Raw genomic sequence first — 26,816 nt, forward strand, 5'->3', positions numbered from 1 at the left:
TCAATACTCAGAGAAAATCTCAACTTAACTCATATTTTATCATTTTAAGTGAATCACCATTTATGCTGCATTGGGGTGGACTCTGATTGAATAAATTAAATATATGTTAGGTGCACAAGCTTGACCTAATCAGTTATCTAAAAGCAATTGAATGTTAATATGTGGCAGCTTTATTGTTTCACTTTCTTAAATTTTTCTTTCATATATATACATATGAATACTGAGATAGATAGATAGATATCAGTAAACCAGACTTAACCTCTCACAGGGTTATCTTTTATTATTCTGCGGGTATATATTTCCATGTATTAATTTAAATTATACAGAAATTTGTAATTCAATGTAATTTATATAGTCTGAAATTAATTTATATAGGCTGTCTTTTTTTATTTGGGGGGGTACAAGTTTCCATGTATTCATTTAGTTTCTCAGTAATTTCTTGCCCACAACCTGACGCGTGCCTCAGTGGACTTTCTGCTGACGGTGACTGCACAGTTCTCCCGCCCACACTGCAAGCTATTTTTTGATGTGCACTTCCCCATGTTTCTAAACTGATCCTCTATTTTCAATTAGCTCATCCTAAGTTCCCAAGAGACTTACGTTATTTCTCTCCTTTCACTCTTTGAAACGCAGATGTCCTCTGTGAATCAGAATTTTCATGTAGCTCTAGATATATACAGTGGACCACTGTACCAGGCATTCTCCCCCTCTTTTGAAGAAAGCTCCTCTCTGACTAGTCACACATAAACATTCACACATGGGTATTTTCTCTAGTTAGTTTAACATGCCTATAAATTTAGAGTGATTGCTAGGGATCTGATTTCTTCTTTGCTTTATGTGTTATCGTTACCTAGCAGACAGAAAAACCAATTGACAATATATTTTCTCAATGTCCTAATTTAAACTTTTATTTTATAGGAGCTGTGATATATAATAAATAATTTACATGTATTAGGTTATTTTATTTTCTAAGATACATACATTAGCTTAGGGTAGAATTTTGCCATTTGTTGACAGTTTTTCTGTCTTCTGTAAATCTCCTTCCCATATCTGATGAAAGTCTCCCTTCTCTCCATTGTACCAAAATACAGCATATGATCTTCAGGCCATGCCTCTGTAATTGGCAGTGAAATGGTTTTGAAAAGCATTTGAAAGAGATAAGACATAATTTTGTTTGACTAGAAGGAAGTCCAATGTTAGAGCAGAGTTAGAATGGTTTTATGCTTTTGTGGTCACCCTACCGAGTTGGGGTGCGGTCCCTCCACATCAAACTTGCTTGGATGTTGAGGCTGATGATACCACCAGTGCAATGGTGGTATGAAGAGATTTACCACTCACATAATGAGACTTTCTGAAAAGACAAGGGGAAGCTCCAGTGCAGGTCAGAAAATGGCTTTAAGAAGCCAGCCAAAGAAGAGATTGGCTTTGACTTCTATTGTGGATAAACAGCGGTATTGGGGTGAAGGTTCTCTTATGTGGACTGGGGCTTTTATTGTTTGAACTCCCCATTTGTTCCAAATGAGGGCGCTCCTGAGCTTTCTTATTGGCGTTCCCAGAACTAGGAAGATACAGGGATTGAAAGCCATTAACAGACAAACATCAAAAAATGGAGCTATACTCTTTATTACATATGCCATCTTCTCAAGATACCGATCAAAATATGTGATATCTGATTTTTAAAGCCAGTGATTATCTACATTAAAACACACGAAATATATTAACAGTTTGATTCAAATGAGAATTTGGGGTTCTTCTGAAAACCCTCGTACATTAACGTTTATAAATATTTTATGTTTACCAGCCCTGGTTCCAAAGTATACGCTTCTAGAATTTAACAAGATAAAAATACTAAGATATAGGCAAATTAAGAAGGTACTAGACTAGAGGGTGCTGTAAGTGTGACTTCAAAAGAATGCAATAACTCTGAAATAATGATATGTATTTAGCGCTATTACTACTTAGGTATAAATATCAGCAGGATGTGGGATAAACAATCCTGTATTTGGAATTGCAAGAATCGGTTTTAAGGCCTTTGTTTAATGTTTAAGAGATAAGTAAAACAAAACAACTACCCCTTATCCCTCTGTCTATGAAATAGGATGCTGTCTCTGGCATAGTGGCATATGCTTATAATTCCAGCACCTTGAGAGGCAGAGGTTGGAGGATCACTTGAGGCCTGGAATTCGAGATCAGCCTGGTCAACATAGCAAGACCCCATTTCTACAAATAATTAAAAAGTTAAGCAAACATAGAGCATGTGCCTGTAATCCCAGCTACTCCAGGGACTGAAGCAGGAGTATGCCTTGAGCCCACGAGTTTGAGGTTACACTCAGCTATTAATGTACCACTGCAGTACTCCAGCCTGGATGACAGAGCAAGACCCTGTCCCTAAAAAACAAAAAAAGAAAGAAATAGGATAGTCAGTTCTGTTATAATAGGGCATATGTGTTCCTAAAAATCACTGCATGATAAAAATTGACGAGTAAAAATCACAGGGCTTATGGGGAAATGGAGTTAGGGACACAACATCCAAAAATGTCACCACTAAGAAATAAAGAAAAAAGCTAGAGACATAGATCATAAAAATTAAAGCACCATTTTATACTTAAATAGTTAAGAGGTACATATCAGCCGTAACACATATGGCACTTTACCTTGAAAATGCTTTAAGGTTTGCTCGTGGTTGCTGTTGGAAGGGTTTCAACTTTTAAGTTACTGTGAGGTGGTGGAGGAAGGAGTGTTATTTGAAATTGGATGGTATCTGAGAGAAATTCGAGGTATGTGAGTACGTGTGGTTTATGTATGCCTGCCTCGCTTGGTTCAGCTGGGCTCAGTGTTCTGCACTCATCTAGAGTTGTTCTGTCGAAATCATGCATAAACAAATGAAATTTTCAGTGTGCTCAAATTGTTGCCTAATCTATTGATTATACTAAAACAAGTTCACATTTTCACAACAAGCATTATAGTAAAACTGACTGTAATACAACCTGACCTGTCTTGTTTGTGGTAGATGAGAAAGCAGGTCTTACAGCAAGATTGACTAGATTCTGACCCCTCCCTCCCCTCTGTGTGATCGTGGGCACATTATGAAGGATCTAAGTGTCAGACTTCTCATTTGTAAAATGGAGCTGATAACTCTTCCCTGTCGCAGGCTTTTTTGTGTGGATTCAATGTTTAATGTACGGTGAGAATTTAGGACTAAGAATCCAAAAATATTATCTTTAACAAATGAGGAATTGCCTTGGTGAAAATATTTTTTTAAGTTAGGAAGAAGTAATACTTGGTAGAATTTTTTGTATTATGTTGAATAATACGTATGTCTCAATTGCAGCTATTTGAACATTTTTCTTTGGCAAACATAGCAATTTCATACATTTCATTCTACAATTTATTGTGCTACTTTTTCTAATACAATACTTATATATAAGTAGTAATGATTTTATAATTATATAATATTAGCATAAAATTAAAGAAGTTGAAAATGTATTTAATACTGCATACAGGATAAATAAATACATTTGATTCATGGTTCCGTTAAAAAAAAAGTCTGAATTACATAAGCCACTTTCATAACTAACTTTGTGATCCTTATTTTATACTTCTTCCAATCCAAAGGCATTGAGAATGTGGATTAACATGAACATTTTCTTCATAAAGAAAACTTTAAAATTTTCTATTTTAAAATGCACATGAAGGTAAATTAAAGATTAATGGTAATGTCTCCCTTTGGAGAAACTAAATTGGATTGTAGACAAAGGCTCATTGAGGTCTTTGGCACAGGTAGACTTGAAACTTTGAGAGACATATTGTTAGTTGAAACTTTTGAAGTTAGAATGCAGATGTTTGTTTCATATTTTATTGTGTTTTCTCAACTTCAGTTAATCAGCTTTTTAGCTTAGTATATTAAATGATTCAGCATTTATGAGTTCAGGCCCAATATATCTGGCTCCAATGATCTGAATTTGGTATAGTGTCATGGAAATCTAAACACAGAAGAAGCACTTTTTACCCTCAACCAGTAGGATTCAAGTAATATTAATTCTGAGTTTTGTATTTTGAGTAATAGTAGAGAATCTGTGTCAGGTTGTAAAACTGTTTGCAGTCATTAACCTGCCTTCCTGCAATAAAATAACTGAGTGATATGGAAGAAAGGCTTAAATTTGCATACTTTTCCTTTCTGTTACAAAAATGTCAAAATCCATAAACAAAATTTCAGCAAGTTCACAAGTCTTAGAAAGCTACTTTCTAAAAAGAAAATATGAAAATGATTATCTGAATAAAGCTACAGATCATCTACTATTCCATTATATTTTAAATAAAAGTATTATTTGTGAATCATATTATTTTTGTATATACTTACATAAAGAAAAAGTGTACTTATAAAGATGACAAAGCTGACAAAACACGTTAATATTAAAATACATTAATAAAAATTTGATATTAATTTTAACGATCATACACTGAGCAATGCTTCCATGTCTGGAGGAAGTATTTAATGAGTATATTTTATCAATTTGAAATGATAACAGTGAAAAATCATTGTAAAAGTAATATTTACAGAATGAGTTGTTGAACTACATTTCATAGATTGATATGCTGCATTTTGAAATTTTAAAATAATAATCCTTCATTTTATGATAAGGTTTATGATGAGCCAGTTTGTTCCGTATAAAAATTAATCAAAATTAAAGTTATTGTTTGGCTAATTTAACTCCATGTGAGACCATATTCGTTACATCTATTAATTCCCTGGAACAAAAACTCATCCTTAACAAGACATTAATCCAAACCAAATATAAATACATTATTTTCCAGGCATAGAACCCCAAAACAATACACAAACAAATATAAAACAAATACATAACAAATGTTAATTACTTACACTTTTGGGAAAAAAAGATATCATAGTCTGTATTTTATTTCAAAATATGAAGTGCCATCGGTGTTTTTCTTTTAATAAAATTATAGTTGAAATCCTAAGCATCTACTCAACTTTTCTGATTAGATTAGAGGAGAATGAGAACACCCCTGAGCTTTTTATAACGAGTGGGAAATGGTCTATGTGATGACCGACATAGAAGGAGACCAATTAGCGCACCTCCTATCTCCTAGAAATGGAGAAATTGAACTATTATGCTGCCATTTCTCACGGGTTATCCGAGGAAAATTTCAGGCTTACTGGCGTATTTTCCGCTGCAGAGAGCTTCCCAAAAGGACACCGTGCATTACTTTCCATTGTGTCAAACAAGATTCAAGACCTTTAGAGTGCTGTTGAAGAAGAGAAATGGTTCCCTGGCATTGTGACATAGATAGTATAAGAAGAAGTTAAGACAAGGATCTATTCATATTTTCACTCTGAGACCTCATGTTATTCTGTAAATGGTGAGAAATTATACTTCTAAATGTCTAGCGTTTATTGAGTTTGCAGAGAAACTGAGATTAAACACTTGTGAATCTAATTTTAGTATTTATTTATTTAAGCATTCAGCAGAATGCGAAAGCAACAAGAAGGCAGTGTAACTTAGTTAAATAAAAAGTACAAAAGGCTTTTAAAATTTCCAAGAGGTAAATATTATTACTTTCATTATGCAGATGAGAAAACTAAAGCTCTGTTTTGTTCTGCTATTTATTTATTTATTTTTCTCAGCCGTGTTCCTCAAGCTAAGCAATTTGTTCAGGCAAGTAAATATCCTCTTAGAGGATTATGATATAAATATATCTTAGCAAACTGATTTGCTCCATCTGTGAACTTGAAGTAACTGGCTGTATTAGTTTACTTTCACACTCCTATAAAATAATACCTTAGACTGGGTAATTTATAAAGTAAAAATGTTTAATCGACTTACAGTTCCGTATGACTGGAGAGGTCTCAGGAAAGTTATAATCATGGCAGAAGGAGAAGCAGGCACATCGTATATGGCAGCAGGCAAGAGAGAGTGAAGATGGAAGAGCCCCTTATAAAACCGTCAGATCTCATGAGAACAGCATGGAGAAAACTGCCCCATGATCAATACCCACCCACCAGAATCCTTCCCCAATACCTGGGAATTACAATTAGAGATGAGATTTGGGTGGAGGCACAAAGCCAAATCATATCACTAGTAAATATTTCGAATCCCAGATCAGAAAAAAAGTGAAGGTTAAAACAGTATGCCAAGATTGTATTTATTTGATGGTTTCTTGTTTCCCATAAATTTTTATTTTTATTATTGCTCTAACACACTACTTCTTGCTGAAACTAAAAAAAGCAAAGCCTTTAAAATTTTAAAGTGTGCAGGATGAATAACTGTGTTTTTTGGAAACAAATAGATAACATTTCATATCGAGTAATAATTTTGTTCAGAATCTTATGCAGATCAGAATGTATAGAAACTAAACTCTAAAATGGACACAATTTTAGACAGCAGCTAATCTTTAATTTTTTAAGAGCAGAAAACCATTATTTAGTCTTTGCCTACTAGTGACTCAGTTATATCAACTATTCCAATTAACATAAAAGTAAATCTAGTTTATTTATTTAAATATGTGCTCAACAAGATGAGAATCATTTGCTTTCTGTCCTTAAGGAAGTACAAATTACAAATGTGAATATAATTTATATTCTATCTTGAAAATATACTTTCTAATATAGAAGTAATTTATATATATTCTGAAAGGAGAAGCACTTCAAGGAAAGCCAGAACAGTTTCTTTCTAAGATCTGTTTGATTAATTATTCACTAGAGTAATATCAATAGAAGCCCAAGAGAGGATTACAGAGTTCATGTCCAACATCTGGATCTAAAATCATATATAATTTGCAAACATGAAGCAAACCATGTCAATCCCTGGGCCAAATGTAACAAAGTTATTGAAGAAAGAGAAAAAAAAGAAAAGATACAGATTAAATAGTTGTTAAGAATGCATAAATTAACCAGCCTGAATTATAAGAATAGTAGAAAGTTCTCATGCATTGACTGTCTTCATTATTACAGAATAATCCCCTTATTTAAAAAAAAATGCATTAGTTTGATGTGATAAAATCATGACTTAGACAGACATTTTGCTTCTTTTAGGGCTCACTGTAAATATGTCTATCCTAGTGTTCAACTGTGGCCTCCTGGATAATCATATTCAAGAACATGGCAATGATCTGTGTTTCTGCACATGCCTGTTTTCTCCTACAATGAATGCCTGAGTAGAGAATGGTAGTAGCTGAATAGCAAACTTCACTATTTTCTCCAGAGACCTGAAAAGCTGATTCAATGGTCCTAAGCATACACACCTTTGACCTTTTTCAATAATGTATGAAGACATGTAAGTCAGAGAAATCAAAACTCCTCTACTCTGCAAATCAATAATACTGCATGTTCAGCTCTTCAACCTAATTATCCACCAGGCATAAGACCAACTTTAGCCATAAAATTAGCCCTTTTGGATTCTTGACTCATTCTTTATCCCACCTCACCTATATATCTCATATGTCTCTATAAACAAGTCTAAGATGCTCAGAATCTTAAATTCTTTCTATGACAACTAAAAAAAATAATAAAATAACTTAATTATCCACTCAAGAAAAGATTCAAACAATTCACTCATGTAATTTGCAATTTCCTTTTTCCTTTTATTTTTTCTTTGTTTTTTTTTTTTCCTTTACCTTAAGATTATCTGATTTAAGCACATTTTTTTTTTAATAAAAGATAGCCTAACTTTCAAACATCTCCAGTTAGGTAAGACAAAAGAAGAAAGAGGAAAAAGAACTATCTAAAATGTATTTAGTTCTATAGCCCTTCAAGCCAATTTATAAATTCCTCATGATCGCACTAGTAAAGTTTGTGAGTGCATGTGAGATAATAGGCATGAACCGAACCCAAGCAAAATTCTGTTTTATTTTGCTGTTCAGCCAACCTTCCTTGAATACCTAGCCTATGCAAGCACAGTGACATGATGATTTTCCCCTGAGGATTTCAGAGGCTAATGTGAGAATGACATGTCAAACATACACAAAATCAGAAAAAAATGCAAAAATATATACATATATTATAGACTTTCATTAAAGTATATACAACATTGCTGTGGATTCCCACAGTAAGATGTCTCAGACTGCATGGCTCTTCTTTTTTGAATAGTATGTTATAGAAATCAGAGACATTATTGCGTGCCCATATACAGCTATCCATTCCTAATTCTTTGAGAAATTTTGAAAGTTTGAAAATGTCATGTGGTACCAAATGACAATAAAACTACTTCAAATAAAACTTCTCTAAGACTAAATATAGTTGTGACGAATTAAAATCGGTATGTTTTCTCTCACTACTGCTCTTGATTAGTCTTTAAAAAAATAGTTGCCATATTTTCTCTGCTTTAAAACCGAATCACTAATCAGGATCTTTTTTTATTCTTCTCATGAAGAACCTACATTATATACTCATTAATCAAGGAAACAGGGTGGCTTCATGACTTTATGAGCAGGTGTGATTTATTTATTTGTTTGCTTGTTTTTATATTATTCTAGATGCCTACCCAATAAAATCCACTCTTACTACATTAACTTCTTTCATGAATTCCATTTCACAATTATTGACAATGAAGGTAGAGATGGGCTGCTTCCCTAAACATGGAATAGCAATTATATCAGTTCATATGGGTGGTTATTCATAGTATCATGATGTTTTAGGGCACCTAAAATATGCATTTGGATCCTTTTTCCCAGTAGAGAATATAGGTTCAAGCAGAAAACACTGTCGAAATAAATTAAATTTTATTAAGATATTGTATTTGTGTTCTTCAGAAGAACAGCACCAGAAGGATGGATGGATGGATGAATGGATGGATGGATGGATGTTAGGTAGATAGACAGATGAATGGGTAGATAGAGATAAATCTATTTTTATGAATGATTGGCTCATGCAATTATGGAAATTGAAAAGTACCATAACCTATAGCCTGCAAGCTGAATATTCAGGAAATCTGATGGCTTAATTCAATCTGAATTCCAAAGCCTAAGAATCAGGGGAGCTTACGGTGCAAATCCCAGCCTGAAGTGTGGAGAAGATGAGATGAGATGTTCCAGCTCAAGCAAGGAGACAGGAAGCAAAGGAGTGAATTCCGCCTTCCTCTGCCTTTTTGCTCTATATAGGCTTTCAAAGGATCAGCTGGTACCCACCTACACATAGGGGGAGACCAATCTACTTTACTAAATTTTACCAATTCAAATGCCAACCTCCTCTGAAAACATTCTCACAGAAATGCCCAGAAATAACATTTAATCTGGACGCCTTATGTCCAGTCAAGTTAACACATAAAATTGACTATCATAAATATTACGCAAAATATAATGTAAATGTGTGTATATATTTTACTGGGAAATTTTTAGGATCTGCTATCATGATTTTACAATTTTAAAATAATTCTATAATCAAATGTTTGATAGCATTAGTTCTATCTGATGCTAAACAATCATCAGTATTTCTTTTCTTTCTGGTATTTTCAACTTTATGATAAAAAATTATGGAATTAGGAATCTGACATTAAGGTCTTACCTAAAATGAAGTAAAATAAAATAATGACGGTTTAGCATTTAGAGAGTAACATTGTCATTCTAGCTTTTGTTCAGTCATGCATATATAAATGTGTTGCCTTCTTCCTGTTAATATTTGACCACAATGACTATATAACGACATCTAAAGCTTACTTTTTAAATAAAAGGATTTTAATTGATTTTTTTAAACCAAAGTATTATTTATGTGTCAGAGCTACACTATATTAATTACTCCTTGGAAATAGGCAGCAGGAAGAAAATGACAATTGTTTACTGCATATGATATTTGTGCTTCACTGAACATGCACACATAGTAATTAGAATAAGAGAAAACTAAAAAAAAAATTAATAAGGGCTTCAGAAAGAAATTATCAAAAAAAGTTTGAAAAGAAACTACCACAATTGTCAATACAGTCAGGAGAAAATTTCATTCCTTTCAGAGGAAAAACAACTAAATCCCTCAGAGAAAAAAACAAACTCAAAACAAATTTATTTTGGTCAATTTTCAGGGACCCGAGAATGAGAAAAGTAAGTCAAGAAGGAATGAAATAAAGAATTCGGGGTAGTTAGTTAATACAGAACAAAAAATAATACTCCAAAGTTATGCCCTCAAATGCATAAGTTAAAAATACTAATTAAGACCTCACTGGGCTATAGACTCTATTTCCTTTCCTACTTGCCTTCATTTTTTTTTTTTAATCTCCTGAACTTCGTCACCAACTTTGTTTAGATCCACTCCAAGTGCTTTGCCATTCTCATTGGTCCAATGACACCTGTGATATGTTCTTCTTGACATGGATCTCGGCAGCATGAGAGGAATCCTCCTCCTGCAAGCTACATTTGAAGTTTCCATGAATTACGTCTTGTCACACTCCATGGCCTCAACAAGCCCAGAGTCACTGGATCAGTATTTCACCCCCAGGCAGAGAAGGAAAGGATAATCATTCAATAAATAATAGTCCGATGTATCACATTAAGAATTATTATTTCACTTTTACAGATAATTTACACCAAAATTAGAAGAGATTAAGTAGCTAGCTTAATATTTCACAATTAGCAAATAACAGAGATAGGATTTAAGCACCCTGCTGTCTGATTCCAATGCATACAATATTAATTATTGTGTCATTTTGCTATTCTGATCCACTTTTGATTATGTGGGTATTACAGAATAACAAGTATACACATACACGGAATTACACATACACATACATACACATCCCACACACATACACTCATATTCTTTAGATTTTTATTAAGTAGTAAGTTTTCTTTGTTCTTTCCAGAGTCACTAACATGCTAAGTTCCTTGTATGGTCTCTGGACTTCTATTTATGCTGCAATTTAAACTATAAGCAATACAGATTTACTGTTATGTGTTATTACTATTTTTGAATTCTCTGCAAAGAAATATTGTCCTAAATGTTATGAGCCTGAAATTACAGTAAGGTCTTTGGTACACACATTTTTTTAAGTAAACAGTTCTTTTGGACTTTGTATCCTGGGACTACATATAGAAAAAAATTAAGCATTTACTGCAGGGAGTTCGTAAGAGGATGATAAATATTGGGAAAATGAATGAAAACAAAAAGAGTAAACTCATTAACTATATAAAATAAGAATCAAATTCTGCGATGCAGTGATACAATTTAGCTAATGTAAAAACATACGAAACAAACCACAGATTTTAGCTGTAGATATGAACTAACTTATGTTGTTTTCAAGAGTATAAGGAGAGTTCCGTATCTTCCCTGAAACAAGACTAAACAAGGTATCAAGCATTTAGTCCCTAATCTGTTATTAACAAGTGGAGAAAATTATTAAATTAACAGTACCCACAAGAATGGAGTGATATTCATTTGCACAAAGCAGGCAGACACGCATATTTATGACAAGTACTAGAGTTGAGTGAAACGTGTGTATGTCACACCATCCTTAGGTGTCGCTTTTCAAGCTGAAAACCTCTGCTGCTAGTGGCACCTTTGCTTTGTTCAGGCCCCCTAGCCTTGTTCTGCCCACTTGTCCTGGCAGGCTGCACTCAGCTCATGCTGCTGGTCAGGATCCCACGCCTGCTGAGGGTGAGCCAAGTGCTAGCGGTGAGGGATGTGTGGACCAGCGACCATGGGGTCTGGCCACTGCACACAGCCAGGCACATCCGTTGCTGCTGCAAGGAATGTGAAAGTCAGCTTGAGGCACTGGCACGGGTCCTGTTTCTGTGTGAGACTGCAGCTGGACCAGATGTACCACATGCAGCTTCTGCAGTGGGCACCCATTTCTGGATGAGAGGATCACATTGGCGCCCAGAAGCTTGGAGACACCAGGCAGGAACCAGAAGCCTCAAAGACGGGTCACAGCCATGGTATGGGAAGTTTCTAGATCTGGGCTCCCCAAAGTGGGGAGCTCCTTTCCACAGAAAGGTCGTCCTGATGAGTCCAGCAGACCCAAGTTGGGGAGCTCCTTATCACAGCTGGTAGTACCCACGTCTGTTTGATTCTGAGTCTAGAATTTTTATGGGTTCAGAAGGGAAAAAGTGCGTCCTGATTGGTCCATGGTGGCCATGGGCAGGCCCATAAAAAGCACCGTAAGTTCTCACGCTGGGCTGCAGATTCCACCCGGAATCGGCAGCCCACCATCAGGCTTCAGACTGTGGCTGGCTTGAAAGTGAAGTTCACTGGGGACCCACCCATTTCCACTCAAGAACCTGTCTGTCTCCCATGCCATCCATGATGCACGGGCTGTTCCTGCGGATGGACACCTGCAGGCCCACTCTAGGCTGCCCTCAGCACCCTGCAGCCTCCCTCCTGATTTCCTCAGTGCCCCAAGTACAGAGGGCCGCAGGCAGCATCAGGGTGGGTTGAGTTGTCTACACTGCCCTGAGCACCTGCACACCCGAGTAGGTTATGACAGTGCCTGGGCTCGGTCACAACTTTGCTCTGCTCAGGAACTGGCTCTGGGAGCAGGCAGAGGCTAGGGAGCAGGCGCGGGAGAGCTTCCCAGGCCCTAGAGAACACAGGGATGCCTGGGTCCTGAGCTTCAGCTGGATGGCTGCAGCTGCACCCAGGAACCTGGGGTGCATCCTTTCAACTCAGTAGGGGTCGAGACTCCTGCCTGTTTCCAGCTCTCTTTTTTTTTTTTTTTTTTTTTTTTTTGAGTTTCGCTCTTGTTGCCCAGGCTGGAGTGCAATGGCGTGATCTCGGCTCACCGCAACCTCCGCCTCCTGGGTCCAGGCAATTCTCCTGCCTCAAACTCCTGAGTAGCTGGGATTATAGGCACACGCCACCATGCCCAGCTAATTTTTTGTATTTTTAGTAGAGACGGGGTTTCACCATGTTGACCAGGATGGTCTCGATCTCTTGACCTCGTGATCCAACCGCCTCGGCCTCCCAAAGTGCTGGGATTACAGGCTTGAGCCACCGCGCCCGGCTGTTTCCAGCTCTTACTGGCTCAGTGGAGCATGCAGCCCCAGCTACACCTCCCCTGCCGCAGCTGACGTCCCTGGAACAACTGCTCCAAATAAGTCCCATTGCCATCATGTGTACGTACCAATGTGAATAAGAACAGGAAGTACAGAGTACCACCGTGATTGGTATCTCCTGAGAGGACTATCAGATTTCATAATAATCCCCTCAGGGCTGCGAAAGAATTCTCAATATATATAATAAAAGAGAATAAAAAGAATCAAAAGTGGATCAAGGTGTGAAATAGTATCAAGTAGATAAGAGCTTAAATTATTTGCAAATAATGCTTTCTACCTTTTTTAAACTATTTTCAAAATCATTTTAGAGTTTTTTATGACTCTATTTTTCTGACTCTTCTCAAATAAAGTGTCTTTTAGGTATAAGTGCTTCTTGAATCTGAAATGGAACCTTGACCCCAACTAGGAAATATAAATTTATTGATTGATTGGGTATACTTTGTTCTAAAACAAAACAAAACAAAACAAAACAAAAACAAAAAAAACTTACCACTTTGGGAAAACTTAATGTATACCTAAACTTTTAATCCTAGCTTCTGAATCAGCTTCCCTTTTTACATATATATGTAATACACACACACACACACGCACACACACAAAATCACACCTCATTTTGTCTATAAGATCTCTTATTTTCCCATTTACAACTGAGAGAACTCGTTTTATCTACACTACATTTTGGGGTCAATTTAATAAAGCCGGGAAACTAAAGTATTAAGCTGCATGGTTCTGCTTGAATAAGCAGTTTATCTCCAATGGAAATGACCTAATGTTAAAGGCTATTCCTTCTCTGTTTACATGTATTCATCAGAAACCAGCAGCTTAATAGGAATCCTCCTAAACTCATAAGCAAGTATACTACTGCCCTATACGTATATGTCTCCTTTGTTACTGTTTTAGCCAGAAAGAATTTATCGTTTGAATTTTTAGAATTGCCTCATGGAAGGCATATGTAGACCCCACCCTCAAGTCCACATTTCTACCCCTTCCCACAAGCATAATTTTTAACCCAAGTTCAGTTGTCAATGCTTGTTGATCAATATTATGAAAGATTTATTTGAAGGTAAACAGTTATAAAAGTCTGGTTTGCTATCATCTCCTACCATACATTGTTCTAAGTAAGGGAAACTTTCATAGGTCCTAGAGAGTATCACCCCATTTTGCTAGATGACATCCAATGATAATGGCCTTAACATGATGGGAAATTAATTGAGAAAGCATTTCTACCCTGCTATAATTTTACCATCTATTCTATTGCTGCTATTAGCAGGAATCCATAACCCCACGGGTGTTTCAAGTGAATCTCTTTTAGCAGAGCTAACAGTCTGGAGGTCATACAGCTAGCAACTCCCATCAGCTGGGTGTCAAATCATTGTCGAAAAGAAATTACTGGTGTATTCATTTTTTTAGCTTCTAGCCTTGTGCTGTGATATACGAGATGATTTGTAGAGAGCCACTGGGGAAAAAAGAGCACTGGTGGTCATTGAAGTCTTCTTTCATGTCAGCACTTAGTAGAATCATTACAACTTAACTTAGATATGTGGGGCACTGCCTGCAATTGAACACACTTTTAAGACAGGATTAGAAGATTCTGGATTCAAATTTTTGTTGGACATAAATTTTTTTTCTTAAATGAATGACAATACATACAGAATAAGTGTCACTTGTGGTATCAAAATAGCATAATAATCAATAGTAGTTCCCCTCATTATATAGAAAAACATACAATTGCATTGTTATACAAACAATAATAAACTTTTTATATTAATGGCTGATGTCCCCTGTTTTCATTTGCCTCTACACATAATAAAATAATTTTCATACATATATATTTTAGATATCCTATATATGCTGATATGTAACACACACACACACACACACACACACACACACACAAGAAGTCATGGATAAAATTCAAAAATGAAAGAGATCATTCTTCTCAGTTCTGTGAAATCAAATTTTTCCATTCTATTCTTTTAAACTTTTTCCTCTGATATAAAACAAGCAAGCTCTTAATCTATAGTATCTTTTAATACCTGTTTTTACAATGAAGCACTGAAGACTACAGTGATTTTTCCATAAACTCGTATAATATATTTTAGTTAAATGTTTCCATGCTTAGAGTTTATAAATTGCCTTCAGGCTATTGTTGGTGTTATCCTAATATTTGGTCAAGGAGACAGTTTAGAAAAGGCAATGTCTATCTTATCTCCTGTGATATTTAAATAAATGGAAACAATTACTGAAATGTGACATATTATAATGGCATATAATTTTATGTGCATACTAATAAATAATATTTAGAAAATTTAAGTACCACCCTGAAATATGCAGGCATACAAATGTATAGTTACTATACTATACTAAACTTTCTGTAATCTTTCATATATCTTAACGGCTTTAACAAGTCTATTACAAAATGGCTATGCCAAGACTGGAGTAGAATTCCTGAATCTATAGGAGTGCTGAACTCCTCAACTATGACATATATGTTAACGTATTTTTTGTAAACAGGAACAGGAAAAAAAAGCAGTTATTTTATATAGAGTAAAATTCTGCATTTTATGTAGAACAAAATAAACAATAGTACTCACATTACAATAATAAGGAGTATATAGTAATAATATGAGTACCATTTGTCCCAGCTAGGGACCAAAGGCATTAATATCCATAATTGAGAAAATATTCTCTAGGATTTACAAATAAATGTAAATATCTGTCAAATATAGTCAAAGTATATGATCACAAGATAATTTGAAAACAAAGATTATATACAGATAAACACTCAAAATGTGTTACATATTGGACATAAGAAGACAGTTAAATGTTACCTCTAGGTTTATTAGAAGTAAATATTATGTTCTAATTTCCAAATGTAATTCATTTCTTATGAAATAGAATGGTTACTGGTTTAAAGACACTAGCTTATTATAAAAAGTTTGTTACAACCAAGGACAAATGAAATGCAAATCCTAAAAAAAAAAAAAATCTCTTTTAAAAATGTCTTCAGTGACTGAAATGTATACTTCATCACTTTGTGATTTATTTATTTTTGAAATTTTTAACAGCTATGATAGTGTTTAAATTGTTAAATAGTTATGATTATTGGTGAGAAGAAAATTTTGTTCTACATTTTAATCACAATGATTCTAGAATGCAGTGTGTAAAAAAACTTTAAAAAAATGTCCAGGAAGCAATACATGACGAAAATTGTATTAAGTGATAAAGCACCAGGCTATTGTATAACTGGACAACTATATTAAGCTTAAATGTAGAAAATGTGCATAATTTCAGATGCATTGTTCAAACAGTTTACAGGAAAAGAAGTTTCCAGAGTTATAAAAATAGGAAACATATTTGAATTTAAGCTCTGTATTCATTTTTATTTTATACTTAGAAATCAAGGAAATACTGATAAATAAACACCTAGATTAATTTTGACAATAGCAAGTGCTTACGTTTGGTCAAAAATCATTATGAAAATTTGGATTTAGGAAACTAATGAATTCTGACTCATTTATTAATTATAACTGGAAAGGCATGACTTGGTCTCATCTACATTTTTATTATAATCATGCTCTGAGACACTGCCTTTATGCATTTCCCAATAGCCCTGGAAAATATTGACTCTAAAATTTCATGAATACACTATTTTTTTTCATGCTTGTAACCTAACATGTCAAATTTTTCCCAACCTAGAAGGAATATCATTTGTTTGTGAGTTATCTCTAAAAGGAATATGAACTCTTACTTTAAGAATTTACATTTAACTCTGATATTTCATGGAAGCTAAATACTATTTTTTAAAACAAATTTTCTTTAATTCTCTGAGATCAATGAATAATGTTTCTTGAACTTGAATAGAATTAAATGTATGATTATGGCTAAAAATTATTTCAGTATTTATTATATATTTTTAATGTATGCAGTATTCTAACAGTGTAATACCCAACTAAATATATTGCTTTAAGAAAGACTATGCAAAAATCAGCAAATAGGAAAAATAAAACTTAGACTCAAGGTAAGAGATCTCTTATGAGTAAATTCACTCAGGATTAGTGCTAACGCCAGGTTTCCAGGGATGATTTCTTTACACAAAAGCTGAACTTCAGCTTTGAATCACACTTTATAAAATACCCTGTTTAAAAATTTTGCATCATCTTTATTAAATTTTTTATTTGTTCCTTTCTCACAGTGCTGTGCTCTGTCAACTGTTTGTTAGAAGATTTCACTCGAGAGAAAACTGAGTTTCATATCCATGCTCATAGATCACAGTCTGAATACAACTTGCTGCACTCCACTTGGCAGGTAGGAATATCCGTGAATAACACTGAAATATAATTGGCTTCAGCTCCCAGTGTTACCCCCTGAAATTGCTTCATTCCTATATCTCCTGACCTAAGCAGCAAAGACATATTTTAAATTCAGACTGCCTTAAATTGCTACATTACAACTTAAAAAAAAAAAAAAAAAAAAAAAAAAAAAAAAAAAAAAAACTTAAGTGTTACTGAGGTGACAAAAACTGCTTGTTTTTCAAAATACTCTGTATGTTTTGGTGAGATATATATGTGAAGGAAGTTACCTGAATTACAAAACACTGACATTACTAAGTACGTTTAGCTTATGAATAATGTTCACTGGATTTTGTGCCTGTTTGTATTCAAATTTTATAATATGACTGTATTCATTATTAAAAGACAAACTTTTCTTTCTTCTTCATTAATTGAAGCATTACTTATTGCCTATATTTTTAATGTACTAAACATGTGTTTGAATATGGTCCTTGGCCAAATTTCACAGCCAGTGGTTTAAGAACTCAGAAGATTCACTCCCAACCTGATTAGCTGGTTCCCGCGATAGTGGAGGAGGGGTGGGTGGAAGTAGCAGCGGTAATTTCTTAGCTCATTAGGTGCATATTCATCTTAATGGGGCATCAAAGTTTAAAACTATAATGCATTCCCCTCATTCAAGCCACCAGAGAATATGCATAGTAACCACATGAAAGCAGAAAGGATTTCAACACTTTGAAGCTGCACAAGCAGGTGTCATCTTTCCCTTAAGGCAGAATGGAGCGGAAACTTGATTAATCTAATTCTGCCTCAGTAACCCCCTCTGCGGCTCTCTCACTATCCGGAGTGGATGTATAGCAGTGCATCACCTCAGATAAAACACAAATTGAATTGCCTTTGGCCACATTTCAGAGTGGGATAGGAGAAAAAGAAACATGACCTAAGTCATATTCTCTCCAATAAAACTATTTTTATTCATTTTCTCCACACACATTTATTAGCACCCCGTTTTAAACATAAAATATTTCTGCAGGATGCTGCAGAATAAAGAGCATAAAAATTCAGAAAAGCGTTAAAAGAGAACATAATTATGCTTTTGCCTTCTATTTAAACATATTTTTAACAATTTTAAACAAATATTAGATTTTTCAACATATTCTTCACAATCAACTTGAGATACACGTTATATATTTGTCACAAAAATTATCTTTTGCGTACTTTTTATGCTCAGAAAAAATAATCTTTAATTTTTATAGAGTGCAAAGCTTATTATTCTTATTCTTCAAATAAATATACAACCTTCAGTTTGCAATTCATTAATGACTCAAATAAGTGGTTGGAGTTCTTTTCATCTTAGTTTCAGATAACAGGAAAATGTCTCACTTTATTTTGGGGAAAGAAAAAATAAAGGGAGGAGGGTAATATATTTTAGTATATAATATTTTATCTGAAACATTTTTAACATTTCCCCTACTTCATCTTGTGTAGTTATTTATTTAAAACTAATCAAAAGTCAGAAATAGTACGATGCAATAATGTAAAAGTACTTACATGTTTTATATAAAGTATATTTTTGCAAAATCATAAATTATTAGCATTTATGCTATTTAGAGAAAGCTTTATTTTAGGTAGAAAGTGCGTATGTTTTAATATGAAGCTGAAAATTATAATTGGATGTTTTTCCTGAGGGTTTGAAAACTTATAACTATTTTGTGATAACTTCAAAATTCAGAGGCACATAAGGTAAAATTTATTAATAAGAAATGCCCAAATTTATTTTTTAAATCTGAAGTAGAAATGTTTTATTTCAATGCCATCTGTGTTTGTTACTAGAATATCAGTGAACACCTTGTGGATGAGGTCAGTGCTGTGTGCCATGTATATATTTTATCCTTATTTCTCATTTCTGGCACATTGTCTAGCACATAGTAGGTGCCAGTTAATAAGTATTTTTTAAAACCTGGGAAAAGTCCATATGAAATGAGTACTTTACTAAATATTTGCATGCCTGTACTTTTACATTAAACACTATTTGGAGATGTTAATTTGTCAATCTTTTAAGATAAGCAATGGTTTAAATATTTTAGATGGTTATATTTAAGCTCAATAGCTGTACATTTCCCTGATGACTTGACGCTAAGAAGTTATAGTCTGAAGAGGACATCTTGAAATCACTTTGTCTAGATGGAACTTTAGTTTTAAGATCATATATTCCATATAGGTTATATATACATTTCAATGTGTAGTATATATACTTCATTTGATAAACCTCACTATTTTGCATTATTTGCAAAATATTTGCATTATTTGTATATATTCAAATAAGAAAAGTAGGTTCTAAAATGAAAATGGTAGTCGTGGTATAGAAAGTATAGAATATTGGTCCACAGCAGCATTAAATTTAACCCCTGATTCTTTATGTTTTCCTTTCTTTCCTTTACCTGAACACTCAAGAAAAGCCTCCAACTACTTAAATGTGCATTTGATGGTCTGATTAAATCAGTCAAAACTCAGATTTGAATTAATGATAGACTGATAACCTAAGTAATTAACCCAAATGAAGACTATAAAATATCTCCAGTTGATAGAGTATGAAATGATGCTTTTGCTTGGGATAAATTTAGGCATTTTTCTTAATCCATAAGGCTGCAGGCATTTCTCCTTTCTACCATTTATCAAGTAAACCTGGGAATACAATACACAAAAGAAGCATAATTTATCATACAAGTAAACTCTTCCCCACTTCTTCAGGTGATTATGTATCTTAGGGAACTTCATAAAAATAAATTTATCTTTGAAGAAAGAAGAATCATTTGCAGAATGATTCTTTAACTACTAAATAAAAGAAAGAAGAATAGAGGCTGTTTTATAAGAAGTACAACATGGTCATATCATATTTAGTATTTCTACCAAGTTAGATAGAAAAGATAGAATAATAGTGAAATAAACTGGCAAAAGTTAATCAAACAATAACCTCATTTCTGTTTGAAACACACATTTTTGCAAACACCATGGTAAGAGCAAACTTACTACCAAATTCTGGTTTTTGTTATTACTGTATTTTTACCCGTTATATTTCTTGTGTAAATTAAAGACATACTGATTTCATGACTCATTTGAATTCTTGTTAAAAAATAGTCTTGAGCCGGGCGCGGTGGCTCAAGCCTGTAATCCTAGCACTTTGGGAGGCCGAGGCGGGTGGATCACTAGGTCAAGAGATCGAGACCATCCTGGTCAACATGGTGAAACCCCGTCTCTACTAAAAATCTAAAAAATTAGCTGGGCATGGTGGCATGTGCTTGTAATCCCAGCTACTCAGGAGGCTGAGGCAGGAGAATTGCCTGAACCCAGGAGGTGGAGGTTGCGGTGAGCCGAGATCGCGCCATTGCACTCCAGCCTGGGTAACAAGAGCGAAACTAAAAAAACAAACAAACAAACAAACAAACAAAAAGTAGTCTTGAAAAGATATTTTTCAAATTTATGTGATATAATTGTTACTGCTTTTATAACTCACTTCTCCAACCATTCATTCACCTAAGCTCTGATCCTAGATATTCAGGAGCCTCAACATCATCTCAAACTCCATATATTAAAAACATGTACTTTATTTTCCCAAGCCCAGCTTCTCGCCTCAAAAGCTCCATGCTTGCAATTTGTCGACATGAATTTTAATCCTAGCTCTGCCATTCACTAGCTATGTGGCCTTGGGCAAGACAGTCTGTTTTCTCATATGTAAAAAGAATATGAATAAGCATCACATGAGACCATTGGATAACTAAATTAGTCAATGTATCTAAAGACCTTGAACCATGATGAGCACATAGAAAAGTCCTACATTAATTTTTTTTCTTATTATTACTATTGTACAACCTAGGGAACTCTTACTCATCTTTGTCATTTCCTTCTTCTTTATCCCAAGAACCTAACCAATACTGTAGCATAAGTGAATAAAAATTCTATTTTTTTTAACCACACATTTGGGGTATCTCCTGCACTCTCTTTAATACAAACTCTATTCTCATTATACCTTTAATATTAGGAAAGATCTTATCACACTCCACCAAGGAAATGCATAACTGCATAACCCTTCCAGGACAGGGGTATTAATGAAATCTTGCATCGTGCCGTCATTTCTTTTAAAACTAAGAATGGTTATTTTCTACAGTATCGGTTACACACTTTTGCCTAACTTTCAAGTTCATTCTAATGTGATCTTATGACAACTATCAACTCTGATTTCATACCACCCCGACTTTTTGTATGCAAATAGCAAGAAATTTTATTCAAGCTGTGTTAAAATTTTTTGATGTACAAGCTCTCAAAGAAGTAGGGCTGTATTTAGAGTCAGTATATATAGGGATGTACTTAGAGTCAGCATATTCAGAGACCTACAGATAGGCCCATAGTACATCCAGAGACCCACAGTATAATATATGACCCAACTTTCTCATCCACAATGCTGGCCTCACCCTAAGACTAGTTGCTCATAAGAGAACAGGATGGCCTCATCTTTCCTTGAAATGGCAAACACCCTTGTCTCTCTTCAATGGCCAAGCAAGAAGCTTAGGATTGCCATGACTTGCCCAAATTATCAGCTAGGGTAAAATTGATACTGGGGACTCAACCACAATGTCTGCTAAAGGTGCTAAAATCAGTTGAAATAATAATTTCATGTTGATTGATAAATGATAAAAAAATCTTTTTGCATTGCAAATTTACAAAGTAGAAAAGAACTAAGAGTTTTCAAGTTCCTAGGATTAGTAAATCATGATTTGGGTGACATTATGTGTTATATGACATATTAGATGACTATTTTGGGAGGTAAAAGGGATATAGGGCATAATTCTAGCTCTACCATTCACCAGTAGTGTGAGCTTGATGAAGTTACTTACATTCACTTATTCTCAATTTCCTGAGTTATAAACTGAGAGTTCATATAGAACATATTTAATAAGACGATTTTTATATTAAATTTTAAACATGTATATGGAGTGCTTAGTCCAGTGTTTGGTTCATAGTAAGCTCCTAGTAAGTCTTAGTTTACATTTTCAAAATGAATAAATTACAGTAAATTAAGGCAAATTTTATAAAAATGTGAATTTTAACTAGAATTCTAAAGGATAAAAGTATTATTGAATTGATTCAAGGTTATAAAATAAGTCAGTTAAAAAGGAATTTCTTGGTGAAAAACATTGAGAAACCTACTTTAATAAATGTAAAAAAATTATTTACATGTGTTTGTTTAAAACTGGTGTTTTATAATGAAAAGTTGTATAATGATAGGAATTCAAGTGTTTACCTTGCAATTGATTAAGTAAGGAGTTTTTATCCACAGATAATTCAAAAAAAGACATCAGATCAGCACTGTTTAAATTATTCATGTATTCTATAATATGTGTCTAAGTTCATGCGGTTCTAGCTTGCTGTTAGTCTCAGGTCTACAATTTAGATTCAGTCAACCTGAAGCATCGATCAAAAAAGAATGACCCAGTTCTTCACAGTTTCCCAGCAATCTGCATCTAGGATGTATTACTTGAAACTGTGATTCTGTTCATCTTTAAAGCATTTCTTCTGTCTTTCCTGCTTGAACTTATCCTGTTCAATTGCATTTCAAAAGCTCTTTGAGAATCCTGTTGCCATCTGCTCCTTATAAATCTCCAGCCCAGCAGTGTTTCATTAAATGTCACCTCAGTGCCGACAAAGACACTGTGGATGGGAATTTTGTCCTCTGTTTATAAGTACAGTAGCCCCACTTATCCGTGGTTTCATTTTCCATAGTTTCAGTTACCCACAGTCAACTGCTGTCTGAAAATATTTTGAGGGGGAGGGAAGACCACATTCACATAACTTTTATTATGACATATTGGTAAAATTGTTCCTTTTTATTATTGGTTATTGTTCACCTCTTTCCATGCTTAATTTTTAAACTAGACTTTATTATAGCTATGTATGAGAAGAAGAAATATAGTATACATGTATAGTTATATGTAGTATGTATATGGTTATATATATAGTTATATAGAGTATATGTTATACATAGTTTGCATATGTGTGTATATATATATGTGTGTGTATATATATATATATATACACACACATATGCAAACTATGTATAATATATACATAGAGAGAGAGAGAGAGAGAGAGAGAGAAGAGAGAGTTTAGTACTATCCATGGTTTCAGACACTGGGAATCTTGAATATATCCCTTGCAGATGAGGGGAACTATTGTAATTGTTAGATCTCATAGTTAATACTGCTCAAGTAGATTGCCTCAAAGTCTACAGATATTTCACTTTTAAAGTCATTTTAAGAGGTTTGACATTATAATCACTTAAGAGACTTTTACTGTAGTCTCCAGTGAGATAGCCCTTTAAAGTCATTTCTCCCCAAAGGAAAAGTGACCCTTTAGTTTCCACCTCTGTGTATGAATCCAAAGTCTTGGATGGTATATGTGATGTCTATGGAGCACACTAGTACATAAAATCCATATTTTACTGTGACTTGAAAGACTAAATGTTAGAAATTTTATCATTATAGACAAATATATTAAGAAGACAAATAAAAAACTCATCAGGTCTTCTAACATTGCCTTTCAGATGTTAGTTAATCTTCCTATGATAAATTCTCTCACATTTAGAAAATGAAAGAAAATATACAGTTTTATCAAAAACGTTTCAGGGGTAATTAGTGATAATTTCTCTTACATCCTTTGTTTTATGGATAGAAAAACTGAAGCCCACAACTGTTTGCTCAACATCACACTTTAATATTATTGTTACAGCTATGACAACATTTTGCTCCAGCAATCAAAGGCAGGAAAAGTCTTTGTATCAAATCATTCTGAAATAACATAATTGTGAAGACAGAGAAGAATATAGCTAATCTATCTCCCACAGTGGGTAATGATAACAAAGGAAATAGGATGTTTTTTCCTTTTTTGGAAATTAACAAAAGAAAAGAATGATAACATTGCCAATAACACTTAAGGATATTAGAAAAACATAAAATAAAAATAGTACATAAAATGTGATTTCAATTATACAAATATATTTGAAATAGAAATAAAAATATTTAAAACTAAAATTATTTCATTAGTTTTACTTTCTGGCAGGGGTAAAGGGGATGTGGTCGTAGGGAGCACATACTGATATATTCTCTGTGTGAATCTTCCTATATCTTACAGACTGGTATGAGATAGAGACAGGGTGAAACTAAGACTAGATAGTGAATTATTTATCAAATTCATTGAGGCTCTCTGAAGGAGAGCAGAAAGCTATATTGCTCCATTTAGTAACACATGGGGAACTTTTTGGCAAATGTGAGAAAGATCAAAGAGAAGAGTGAGAGAGAATAGAAAAATATGGGGGAAGTCCAAAGGCTGAAACTAATTTTAAGTTGTCTGCGTTTCTGCTATACGAACATCTGCTATGTCCTCAAATAACAGTAAAGTAGGCTCCATATCAAATGAACACGAGTGGCCATTGGTGAAAATTGGAAAATGAGTGACTGCCACACCTTAGTGGTGGAGCAGGAAAAAAAAAAAAAAAAAAAAAAAAAAAAAAAAAAAGGATGGTCTCCAAAGGCAACATATCAGGGAATTTGCAGAGTAGCACAAGGATAGCTGGAAAAAGAAACTGGAATAAAAAAAAAAAAAAATGAAAAATGTAGTCTGACTCTTGGGCTCTTGGGCTATGTTTACCTAGTTTAACCCTTCTCGTGTGTGTCATTTTTTATCTTCCTTTTGTCACTTTCATACCATGCATTGAAGTGGATTGGCTCTATGTGCCCCACCCTCTCCATACACACTCCCTTTAATCCTGTCTTCTAGTGACTGTTGTTACTGCTCTTGCTGCAGATACACAACTACATCATTTTAAAACTATTTCTACATGCATTTTTCAAAAGTATAAAAATTTTATTCACAGAATCATAATGTACCATGTATACACCAATAAAATCAACATATTTTATTAATATGATATAACATTCAGGCTAATTCAGGATTTTTGAATTATCTTTTTAAAAACTGTTCTTTGGAATTAGAATTCCAACAAAGATTGCTAATTGTATTTGATTTTAGTCTCTTTCAATCAAGAATAATTTTACCCATATTTTTTCTTTCATTTTCCTTCTTGTCTTTGAATTGTTGATAAAACTTTGTTGCTTTTTTAATAAAATCATCTGTGGTCTAAATACTATTGCAAATAATTGCTTATTCTAGTCATTTTTTTTTCTGTTTCTTTAGTTCTGCTTTTGTTGTGAGTTGGATGTTTGCCTAACTTCTCATTGATTAGATTCAGGTTAAACGTCTTGGCAAGAATACTTAACAAAAATGATATATAATTCCATATGAATACTTTATGCTGTATCACCCCAGGAGGTATTGTATTCAAGAGATGAAATCAAGGAAAGCTCTTTAAAAAATTACAAGCCTATCTCTTTGATCCTTTGCCTTTCACCATTCTTCCTTCTTTCTTTTGGGAATGCTGGCCTAATATCTGAAGGTTCAGCAACCTTCTTGGGATTATAGGAACAGAATCCACCAAAGAAGTAAGATGTTAAAAATGTCCTGAATATAATATGTATCTGTGAAGACACATGCAATCCAGAACCAGTCAAGTTATTGATTATTGCTGTATGAAATAACAATATTTATATACATAACAAATAATGTTAGCTTACTTTTAAAGAAATTTTATTTTATTTTATTTTATTTTAAGTGAGGGATATGCAGGTTTGTTACATAGGTAAACATGTGCCATGGTGGTTTGCTGCACCTGTCAAGCAGCTTATTGCTAGGCTAATATTATTTGGAATTTCTGACATGTGAATGTAAACGCAATACTGATTTACTCCTTTTTCACATTTTTCCTCAGCAGCACTAGTGCTTGCTGCACCAGTGAAGCCATCCTGTTGTGTAAAGCTGGCATCTAATAACCGCATCATACTGGTCTCTTCAATATCAAGATTTCAAACCCACCTCTTGAGTGCCAATTTATTCACTTTAAAATATGAATATTAACAATACTTACTTCCTAGTTTGTATGTGGACAATTTTTTGGAGAGAACTACACAAAATAATTTAGGTAATGCAGATAAACCATAGCATCTAGTATAGAGTAAGTAGTTCAATAGTAATAGCTATTACTCTTTTCCCATTATCCTTGCAGAACATTGAAACTAGCCATCAGGGTGAGGTAGTAACTGATATTTATTATCACCCAGGAACCTCAGAATTATTTTCCTTGTCACTTATTACTGAATAATCACCTGAGGTTCTCTCTTGTGAAGATATTATTACCTGAAATTTTATATAGATACCATTTGTTCATGAAAAGAAAAGCAATTGTAATGCAGAAGCTGAGACTAAAAGAATAGTAAATTATGTGTTTATTTCAAGATAGAAATCCAAAAAATGTGGGAAAGGGGTTTTATTACAGTAGGCTCAAGAAATATGTGTCACCAACAGCTAAGTTCGTATTTGTTCACTACGGAGTATTAAAAGCAAGATCCAATTAAGCATGCAGGTCAG

This window comes from Saimiri boliviensis, chromosome 5 (genome assembly GCF_048565385.1).
Source record: "Saimiri boliviensis isolate mSaiBol1 chromosome 5, mSaiBol1.pri, whole genome shotgun sequence".
Classification (NCBI taxonomy): Eukaryota; Metazoa; Chordata; class Mammalia; order Primates; family Cebidae; genus Saimiri; species Saimiri boliviensis.